This window comes from Fukomys damarensis, unplaced genomic scaffold (genome assembly GCF_012274545.1).
Source record: "Fukomys damarensis isolate Sample0158 unplaced genomic scaffold, DMR_v1.0_HiC HiC_scaffold_28, whole genome shotgun sequence".
Taxonomy (NCBI): Eukaryota; Metazoa; Chordata; class Mammalia; order Rodentia; family Bathyergidae; genus Fukomys; species Fukomys damarensis.
Window position 1 is genome coordinate 19,015,981 of NW_022900940.1, and position 11,474 is coordinate 19,027,454.

At 32.4% G+C, this 11,474-nt stretch overlaps 1 long non-coding RNA gene across 1 annotated transcript; it reads left to right on the top strand.

Annotated features, from left to right (window-relative positions):
• The first annotated feature begins 1,611 nt into the window (after nt 1-1,611).
• LOC104865898 lies at nt 1,612-11,198 on the top strand. Its single transcript, XR_781298.1, has 3 exons — nt 1,612-1,656; nt 1,736-1,953; nt 11,042-11,198. It is a non-coding gene; the product is annotated as an uncharacterized LOC104865898 (long non-coding RNA).
• Nucleotides 11,199-11,474: the final 276 nt, after the last annotated feature.

Below are 11,474 nucleotides of genomic sequence, written 5' to 3' on the forward strand. Positions count from 1 at the left end.
TAAAAGAAATTTAAAATTACATATTGATATATGTTTAATTCTTTGGATGTTGATGCTATAAGTAGTTGCTCTGATTCCATATTGCTTTACTAGTACTTTGTATAGGTTGAGTAAGTGGGCTGGGGAACCATATCCAAAGCTAAGGACAGATTACTGACAGAAATCAATTTACTGAAGAGATCTCCACAGTAGTGGGAGCACTTTCTAGCTCAATTGACATAAAATTTTCATCACAAAAACAGTAGAATGACAAGAAAACACAGCAACCAGATGCCACCAAAAATTTAGAATTCCCAAAAAGCTGATTTGACAAACATCAAACTGAATAAAATTCCACTAATAATTAAAATGTTTGATGAGATGATAGACAAATAGGCAGATGCATTGATCAATTATTAAAATGATTAAAGAGCTTAAAAGGGATATAAATAAGCAATTTAATTAAGGAATGAAATTAAGTTATGAAAGACTACTTCAGTAAAGATATAGAGATTATGAAAAGAAATCAAGCTGGAATCTTAGAAATAAAAATTCAATTTGATAGTATCATTAAAAAACAAGCTCAGTCAGAAAATAGAATACATTTAGGACAAAATTGATGTAGCAGTGCATATACTCAGCAATAATGAAAAAAACAAGAGAATAACAAGTTGATCCAGCAGTTCCTCCATGAATTTAAAAGAACAAATTAGGAATCATTAAGCTTGAGGAGGGGTAGAGGTAGAGACAAATTAAAAAAAAATTCACCAAAATTACTGCAGACTAATTCCAAGTCAAGGGAATGAGATGGATACCCAGTTAAAATTGTGAACCCTCAATAGACACAAATAGGAAGGAAACACTATCCTCTCCGTGACACATGATAATTCAAAAATCAGAACAGAGAATATTAAGAGAAGTTGGAGGAGAACACCAATGTATCTAAAAGGCCACGATGGCTTCATCAGAGAGATGCTAGTTTTCCCAGCATAAACTCTACAGTCCAGGAGAAGCTGGAGGGAAGTTTTTTAAACCCCTAAAAGAAAAAATAGCCAATCCAGAATATTATGTTCTGCAAAGTTGTCCTTCAAGTTTGATGGAGAGGGAAAGGCCTTTCACAACAAAGATAAACTAATGAAACTCATGACAAACAAACCAGCATGGTAGAAGAGAATCATAAATATCATAAACAGAGGCAAGGGTAACAGCAGCATCCAAGAGTCCAAGGAAAAAAACTGAAGCTCAGTTAACAGTTAGAACATAATATTGGGTTACAACAACCCATCCCATACTCTTCTACTATAAATTTGTACTTTAGTATAACAGTAGTTGGCTGTGTGTCTCAGTAGCTGCACCTGGGAAATATAGAAAGCAATCTACTTATTCACGTGGTATGATGAAAAAGCAAAGTATGTGCATGTGTGCAACAGTGTCAAACAAAGATTTGTACCCACGGAATGCTCCATCTAATGGGTTTTGTGGATGTTTACCTAAGCATCACAGCGGGTAAAATACATTCACACTACTCTTCTCTTATGAGTACCTGTATTTTATCATAATGGAATGTGGGTGTGACTCACAATAGCTGTACCTGGGGAAAATAAAATCCCATCTGTGCATTCACCCACTTGGCAGATGAATAGCAAGGTGTGTACAGGAGCTCTAAAGCAGCAACAGGTGAGTTTTAGCCATGAAATGTTTATTGTTAAATTTCTGTAGATTTAGAATTTGTTTTGTTTTTATTTTTCTTTGAAAGGTAGCCAAACTCAGAACAATGGCACATGATAAACCAGATTTGTAAGTTTTAGAGGAGGTCAAAAGTGATGATCATGTATGGATGATGAAGATGAAAACAACTGTGATGATGGCCATGTGAGCCAAATTTCCTGTGATAGTGAAATAGATCAAGAATCAACTGATACAGACCCAGGGAATGCAGGCCTCCTTGATTCAGAAGATGAAGAAAGTAGCAATGTGAGTGCATATTTGACTAGTTGAAATGATGCAAAATATTCACGCAATCCTGTGAAACAATTCAATGTTGGAATTACATCCAAATATAGTGAGGATCGTGTCAGGGGTGAAATTTGTTGGACAGAATGCCAACATTATTGTTCAATATAGGAAACTGTAACCCATGAAATGCTATAAGATATTGTGAAATACACAGAGGCTGACATACAAGTAAAATACTGTACTAAAGTAAAATAGCCATACTAAACAATGTATTTATTTATTTATTTATTTTTGGTATGGGAAATCAAACTTGGAACTTTGCGCTTGTGAGGCAGATAGAAGAACCAATGAGCTAAATTCCTAGCCCTAAACAATGTATTTATTATGGCACCTCATTAGCTGAACTCAAAGCATTCGTAGGTCTGCTGTGCTTAGCAGGGATTTCTCATGGTAATTGCAAGAATGTAAAAGACTAATGGAAAATTGATGGATCAAAGAATTTATGCCCATGTTGATGCAAAGACTTATTGTACATTCAATTTAGAAATATATCTTGGAACTCAGTCACAAGATTCTTATTTTTAATGGTAGTAAACTAAATGATGTTGGGAACAGACTTGTTGCTCCCATCTCACAAACTAATCAGAATGTGACATTCAACAATTGGTTTACTAGTTTCCAATTCATGTTGCATTTGCTAACAGACAGCAAGTTGACCATCATAGAAACTGTACACAGGAATGAAGTAGAAACTCCAAATAAAGCACTGCAATTTTAAAACAGAATTGTTTAGTACGATCTTTAGATTTCAGAAAGAAATAATATTAGCCTTTTATATAGCATAGAAAGAAAAAGTGTTACTGCTGATGTCAACATTGCAACATGATGGAAATGTTGATAGGGAAATCTTGACAAAATGGAAGCCTAAGATGGTAACTTTCTACAACAAAACCAAAGGTGGAGTAGATGTTGATCAGCTATGAGGCAACTATGTCACTTGAAACACAAAGTATTGGCCAATGATTGTGTTTTACTATATCCAAAACATGTGTGACATGAATAGTTTGATAGTTTACAAATAAAATAATTGCAAAATATCAAGGAGAAATTTACCTAGAGGATTGGTGTGGGAGATAGCAATATTTATTATGCCTAAAGCAGGTTCCAAGCGGTGCAGGCTGCAAAGAGTTAACTCCACAACTGGCTTGTTTATATTAGTGAGTCTAGATGAAGCCTACATGCTGAAATTAGAGTAAATCATACCCAAATTCTATTCCGACTAAAACCTTCTGAATTAGAAGGACCATGTTCTAACTACAGGCATATATCTTGTCTATTCTGTTCCTAATTTGAGAATGCTTTGTCTTGTCCTTTACAAGGCTTGCTTACATTAATTTCCATAGACATCATACACCCATGCATCTTTATATGTCATTTTACCCTCACACATAGCTCACATTTACCCCAATTGATCACCAATAAAAATGAGTGGCTTGGCCTTGTCAGTTGCACCAGCATTGGTCATCCTGGCACTTTGATTTCTGTCTAAGTTTTTTTAGTTTTTCTTTTTCCCCCTCCTCATGCCTGCATCATGCACTAGGCAGAAGACCAGAGCCTACTGCAGAAGTTTCTGGTAACATTTCAGGGATTCCTGGTAGACTGTCCCTGGAATCTAAGAGATCATTTATAGCAGAGAAAAAACAAGATGTTTATGCTTGGTGAAATGTGGAAAATAATTGTGGAGTACACTGGTGAGCTAGCAAGTGAATGGGCAGGTGACACATCAGAAAGACCTATTACAGCAACAGGAAAACAGAAAAGATGTCAACTGTGCCCAACAAAAAAAGAACAGAATAACAATAGTTATGTGCTATCAGTGTAAGTGACACATGTGGATGGAACATGCAGTTTTCATGTGTGAAGACTGTCTTGGGTGTGACATTTAAAACAGAAATTATGCTTTTTGGTAGACTTTTGTTTTTATTTACACTGTAGTTCTCATAAGTTTTCATTTTATTTTTTTATTGAGTTTATTGGTACATTCTAGGTATACAGTACAGTTACATTCATTACTGGGATCTTGTATCTTTACATGACAGGTCTTGGTTCTCATTTTTTACCCTTGTCCCTACCCTCCCTTCACCCCCTTCTTCCCTCCCCATTTACAAACACTTTAATTCCATTCTTTCATTTTCTCACATTTTTTTTCTTTTCCCTTATTCCCCTTCCCCTAATAAATTTTTATTTCTTATGTTATCTTTTAGGTTTTGTAAGCAAGTAAACGTTTGATGTGAAAGTGTTAATGTCTATTCTAAGCACTCATTACATATTTGATATTTTACTTTATTTGTATCTTATTTTCCTCCTAATTGAACGTTGTATAACATAGTAGGAAGCTCCTGATAAAACATGAATGCAATAGAGGTGACAAAACAGCCTGCCACACAAGAAAGGAAAGCTAAGCACATATGCTGTCAGTGTAAGCAAGATGTGTATGGAAAATGCAGTTGTGTGTGGAGATTGCCTTGGGTGTGACAACTGAAGCAATTTTTGTTGTAGAATGCTATTGGTATTTTCATTGTAGTTCATATAGAAATTTATTTTTTGTTATTTTTTAGACTTTGTACTAAAAAACCAGTCAATGTTGAAAATTTATTTTTGGGGGGATATCAGGGATCAAAATCAGGCCCTTGCACTTGCAAGGCAGGCAGCAAAACCACTGAGCTAAATTCCCCACCCAATGTTGAAATTTTGATGCTTTTATAAATATCCAATAAATGATAAAATTCAATATTTTATTTTTGTGAATTTTTCCTGTTTTATAGAAAATTCATGAAATTATAATTAATAATTCATCAATAGAAATATCCTTAAAAATAATTGTGGGTATTATACACTCACTTTCTCTATTTTTCTGACTAAATTGCTGTTGGCCCCACTTTAAAAAAATCTTGAAGGACCAAACCCCTCAGAAAACAATGTGACGATGGGAATCAGTATATACATTTCAATAATAACACTAAGTATAAATGGCACAAAAAGTCAAAGATTGGCAGATTAGGTAAAAAAGAAACAAGATCCAATTATTTAATGCCTGCAAGAGACAACTTCATGTATAAAAACACAGGTAGACTGAAGAAAAGATGAAAAATGATATTCTAGAGAGCTGGAGAGCAGGTAGAAGTAGCTATTCTAATGTCTGGCAAAGTTGATTTTAAGACACAGCTGATCAGAAGAGGGAAAGAAATCACTACATATTGGAAAAGGGATCAATTTAACAAGAAGAGATAACTAAAGACAATGCCCTAAATGTCAGGATACTCAGTTTCACAAAATAAAGATTACTGAACATAAAAGGCAGTTACACAGCAATGTAGGCAAAGTGGGCAACTTTAATATCCCACAATCACAAATAGGTCAACAAGACAAAAACACAATAAAAATATATCAGAGTTCAACTACACCATAGAACAAATAGATTTGACACATTCTTTTCAATAGTTCATGGAACTTCCTCTAAAATAGACTATATTTTAGTCCATAAAGCATTTTCCTAGAAATAGAAAAATATTGAAATAATGTCTTGCATCCTATTACAAAAACTAAATCATGAAATCAAGAGCAGAAAAATGTCAGAAATAACACAAACACATATAGGTTGAATAATGTATTCTTGAAATTATAAGTATATCACAGAAAAAAATCAAGGAAGAAATGTAAATTTTTATTGAATTGAATGACAAAAGGATTACAACAAATCAGAATCTGTAAGATTCATGAAAATAGTTCTGAGATAAGTGTATAGTATGAGTACCTACATAGGAAAAGAGTGTGAGCCCAAATAAGTAACAATGATATATCTCAAGGTCCTAGAAAAACAAGAAGTCTAAACCCAAAACTAATAGAAAGAACGAAATTACACAAATGAGAGTAGAAATTAACAAAATTGAGATAAAATACAAAGGATCAATAAAACAAAGGTTTCGTTCTCATGTTTGATGAATTCTTAGTGAAACCTAACAAAATAAATATAAGACCCATATCAATAAAATTAGAAATAAAAAGGTGAAATTACAACACACACAACTGATATTTAGATTACAGAAAGTATTTTGAAAGTTTCCCTATAAATCAACCAATCTTAAAGAAATGAACAAATTCCTAGACATATGACAAAGTTGAACCAAGAAGATTACATACAGATAATAAATATATATGTACGTATAACCTGAACAGACAAATAACTCGCAATAAAATTGATGCAGTAATCAAAATTCTACCAAGTAAGAATCACCCAGGACTTGATGGAGCGACCAATTGAATTTTACCATAACTTTAGAGAAGTAATTCCAATACTTTTTAAACTGCTTGTCCATGTGCAGAAGAGTGAAACCAATTTTATATCACTCATTCCATACTAAAATCAAATCAAAATGGATCAAAAGCCTGCATTTCAAAACAGAAACTTTGAAACTGCTGGTAAACAACATAGGGGAACCACTTGAAGCACAAGCAAGGACTTCCTGAACAAAACTCCAATAGCCGAGAAAATAATGTCAAGAACCCACAAAAGGGTTACATAAAATCTAAAAGCATTTGCACAGCAAAAGATACAATCAACAGTAAAGAGAAACCCTATCACCACCTGTTGACAGGATGAAGAAGTTTCTTGCTTTTTGTTTTTTGTTAACAAAATGGAGTACTACTCAGCCATAGAGAATGAGAAACTAGAGGCAGTTATAGCTAACTGAACGCATATAGAGGCCATACTCTTAAGTGAAATGAACAAGACACACATGTGTAAATACCAAATAGTTTAACTTCTCTGGTGTGAGAAACTAAAAATTTAAATAAGGATCAAAATATATAATTAATAAGGGGAAATAGAAAGAAAAGGTCTAAAGGTATAGGGAAAGTGGGAGGGGTAGGGGAATGGTAAGAGGAAAAAATACAAGAAAAGCAAAAAAATGGAAAGAAAGTCTTTGTAAATAAGGAAGGGTTGAGGGGTTGAAGGGAGGGCAGGAGAATGGGGAAAGAATAAGAACCAAGATGCATCATGTAAGGGAACAAGTTTGAATGTAACTGTATTGGATATCTGAAAGGTACCAATAAACTTAATGGAAAAAAATAGGAGACTATTTTTGCAAGGTACTCTTCTGATGATAACTAATATCTAGAATATATAAAAACCTCAAAATTTACCCCCACGAACAAATGAATAAATGTAAAATAGGCAAATGAACTGAAGAGACAGTTCTCAAAAGAAGTGCAAATGGCCAAAAGTACATGCAAACCGTTTATTAAATTTAGCCATTTGAGAAATGTGTATGTAAACAACCTTGAGATGCCATCTTACCCGGGTTAGAATAGCTATCTTCAAGAACACAAAAAGCAACAAACACTGGCAAGTATGTGGAGAAAATGGAATCCTTCTATATTGTTGTTTGAAATGCAAGTAAATACAACCATGGAAATGAATACAGAATTTCCTCAGAAAACTAAAAATAGAATTCCGTCAAATGCATTAAACTATAGTGATACTTGTATGCACAGATTTACAGCAGCAGAAGTTATAATAGTTGAGCTTTGGAAACAATGTAGGTGGCCATCAACAGTAACAAAAATGTGATATATACACATAATGAAATATTATTTAGCTATAAGAAAGAATGAAAATCATATCCTTTGTAAAGAGGAACTTGAGACTGTAAGTTCAAGTGCAATAAGTCAGGCCTAGAAAGTTAAATGTCACACGATTTTCCTTATATGAGATACCTAAAAGGTAAGTGATTTTATAAACTACAGTGTCTAAAAAACATAAGCATGATAGGCACCAATGAAGATAATTTCCTTGACACATGGCACACAACTTTTTCAAGCGTCTTCAAGAGAAAAGGGTTGAAATGTCCACTTCAATTAAACTGTATTTATTATTTGCAGAACATCTTCTAATATTTGGCAAATATTCAGATTCTTTAAAAACGCCTTGTGCAAAAAGTCAAATCCAAACAATAAAACATTAACTATCGAAAGTAATTAATATCAACAGTTCTACAACTACTGATATATAATCCCCATTACACACACACACACACACACACACATACTAGGCTTAAAAGAAAAATGTATTACCCACTTAATAGTACCATAAATATAAATGAAAATCAACTGTCCAGTCTAACTTACCTTTGTATGGATAGAAATTATCCTATACTAGGGTTATTTTCATATGAACTGTAAAATGCTCATTGAAATACCTGCTCAAAAATGAACACATGATCCTGATAATTATAAAGAACAAAAACTATACTTTAACAATTATTTTTAATGCATTGTATTTGGAAGGAATGTTCAGTTAAATATTTTGCCTGCTATGTAACTAAAACTCAATTACAGTTGATAATTTGTAGAGCTCTGAAAATAATTTTGCAATTCATATCATGAATTAAATCAATATTTTTGTAAAAGTAGAAGCAACAAGTTTATAGATTGATTATTCAAAACCTTATAAAACAACTGTATCATAGATACAAACTGTGTTGCTTATTTGTTTTTCTTTTTTTAAAAATTGAGTTTATTGGTACATTTTAGGTATGCAGTACAGTTACATTCATTACTGGGATCTTGTACCTCTACATGACTGGTCTTGGTTCTCAGTTTTTCCCCTTGTCCCTGCCCTGCCTTCACCCCCTCCTCCCTTCCCCATTTACAAACACTTTATTTCCGTCTTTTCATTTTATCACATTTTTTCTTTTCCCTTATTACCCTTCCCCTACCCATCCCATACCTTCCCTGCTCCATGAGCCCTTTTCTTTCCATTTCACAATGTCAGTTATCTCATTAGGATCTTATGTACTATTATAGTTTATTCACACCAGTATTGCTTATTTATTATATTTGTTAATCTTGTAAACTGTTTCTAAGTGAAGCATCCTCCAGTGTTTTGAAAGTAAATATTTAAATTTTTAAAAAGCATGAAAGAACTTAAGGGATATTGGAGATAGAGTGAAATTTTTAAAATATATCTAATCAGAAAACTATGATCAATGTGGCAAGAAAATGTAGAAAAACAGCAATAATGCTTGTCTAACAAAACCTCATATGAAGAAACCATGAGAAATCTCAAGAAAGAAACCCACATGTAAACAAAAAATAGTGAATATGTATGAAATTAGAGTTTCTATAGCAAGTAAAACAAGGGATTGTCTAAAAGTAGAAATGACAGCCAACCAATCTTTAAAAGCAAAAATAGAACTCAAACATTGTCTGTAACATCATAAAAGTGTTAAAAGAAATCTAAGGTTGTTTAAAGAGGATGAAAGAAAGATGTCAGAAATACAAAAATGAGTTTCTACCCAGACAACTTCATTAAAAGGACTTCAGAATAAAGGAAAATAATCCCAAAGCTACTCTATGATGCAAAAGGAATTGTGAGCAAAGAAAATCATGGGCAAATGATAACAAGCTTTGACACTATAGAAGAATATGTATAATGTCTAATTTATGGGGCTACAAAAATACAGAAAATATGTATTTGAATGTCTAATTCATATGTATCTAAAATAACGCAAGCTAAATAATAGAAGGCAGCATATGTAGTTGAAACTCTAACATCCTAGTTTGAAAGGAATGTAAAAATATTATTTTAAAAAGTTATTTACGTTTTAATTTAAAACTACTTGAGGAATGTAAAGGATTTAAATTTTCAATGAAGAAAGAGGAAATAAATTCTCAGAAAGTTAAAAGAATCATACCACAGTTATATGTGCTCAACCATGTTTATAAAGGCATTGTTTGTAATGGCTAACACTTGGAAACAGCCTAATTGCCCATCAACTAGAGACTGGATAAAGAAGATACATGTTTTTTAAAAAATAAAATGGAGTACTACTCAGCCATAAAGAATGAGAAACTAGAGACATTTATAGCTAAGTGGATGCACATTGAGGACATACTCTTAAGTGAAATTAATAGGACACACATGTGTAAATACCAAATACTTTCTCTGGTGTGATAAACTAAAAGTGTGAATAATAATCAAAATGTATAATTGATATTGTGTAATACGAAAAAAGGTCTAACGGTGTAGCGGAAGTGGGAGGGGTAGGGGAAAGGTAAGAAGGGCAAGAAAAAAATAAGAGAAAAGGAAAAATATGGAAACAGCCTTTGTAAATACGGAAGGATGAGGGGATAAAGAGAAGGCAGGGGGATGGGGAAATAATAAGAACCAAGATATATTATGTAAAGTTGCAAGATCCCACTGATGAATGCAACTGTATTGTATACCTAATATGTTCCAATAAAAAAAAAAGTTAAAAGAAAAATTATGGGAAACTGAAAAAAAATGCAAATATTCCAATTGTCATAATGACAAAAATACATTAAAACATATCATTTATATATAGATTGACAGACTAAATAAGATAATATAGCTCTATGTACTCTACAGAGACTTTCATAAAACAAAAGCAAAGAAAAAATATAATAGCAAAGTAAAAGCAACATAGAAGTGTTAATAAGTTTTTACCTGTACAAGAATGTTTTCATTACTTTATTTATAAGTTTTCATTACTTTATTTATAAAAAGTCCAAAAGTGGAAACAACTTGTGTTCATTAATAAAAGAATAGATAATATATTATAATAAACCATGGATAAATCACTCTACTGTTTTATTTGTATAATTTTAATTTATTTAATCAGTTACGTTCCAAAAAATAGACCAGTTTCAGGAAAGGGTATAATAATCCTGGCCTCATTGAAATTTAGCCATATGAATTTTAGTTCATATTTTAGTTCAGTTTTGGGAAAATGTTGTTTGTATTCTAATAAGAATGCATTTTGTATGTACTTCTGGTAATAGAACTATTTTAACCATTTTAACAATTTTAATTCTGCTCTCCCATGAATATGGGAGGTCTTTCATCTCCTAGAGGATTTTTAACCTTCTTGGTTAAGTTGATTGCTATGTATTTCATATTTTTTGAAGCTATTGTTAATAGTATTGTTTTCCTGATTTCTTTCTCAGCTCCTTTATTAAAAATGTATAGAAATGTTATTTATTTATTATTTGTTTCTGATGTTGATTTGATTTTTGTATCCTGTAGGCCAAAAATATTGAACACACCATGACAAAAAGGATGAAATGAGACTCTGAAGTACTTCTGATCTCTAGCATAATGGAGTAAAATGGTTCAAGGTGCTCCCAAAAAGGCAACAATAAAATGAAATGAAGTCATCAGAACAACCATTTTAAAACTTAATTATTCCACCTAAGGTTTACAATATACTGGTTAATTATTTATTCATCAAAACTATTTAATTTACCTAAAAAGATTAAAGAGGACCTAACATTCTTGAGTGGGACTGCTTTTCTCCCCCACAAGCTCAGTCTGTGTGGTTTTTACCATTAGAAGAAAATAGATTAGGAAAAATAAACTTCATTGTCTTTGTCGGGTGGTGGTAGATTTGGCTAAAAGCACTGCTAGTGATAATTTAAATGATTAGTATTAGAGTGATAATTCCAGTGACAAGTGAACA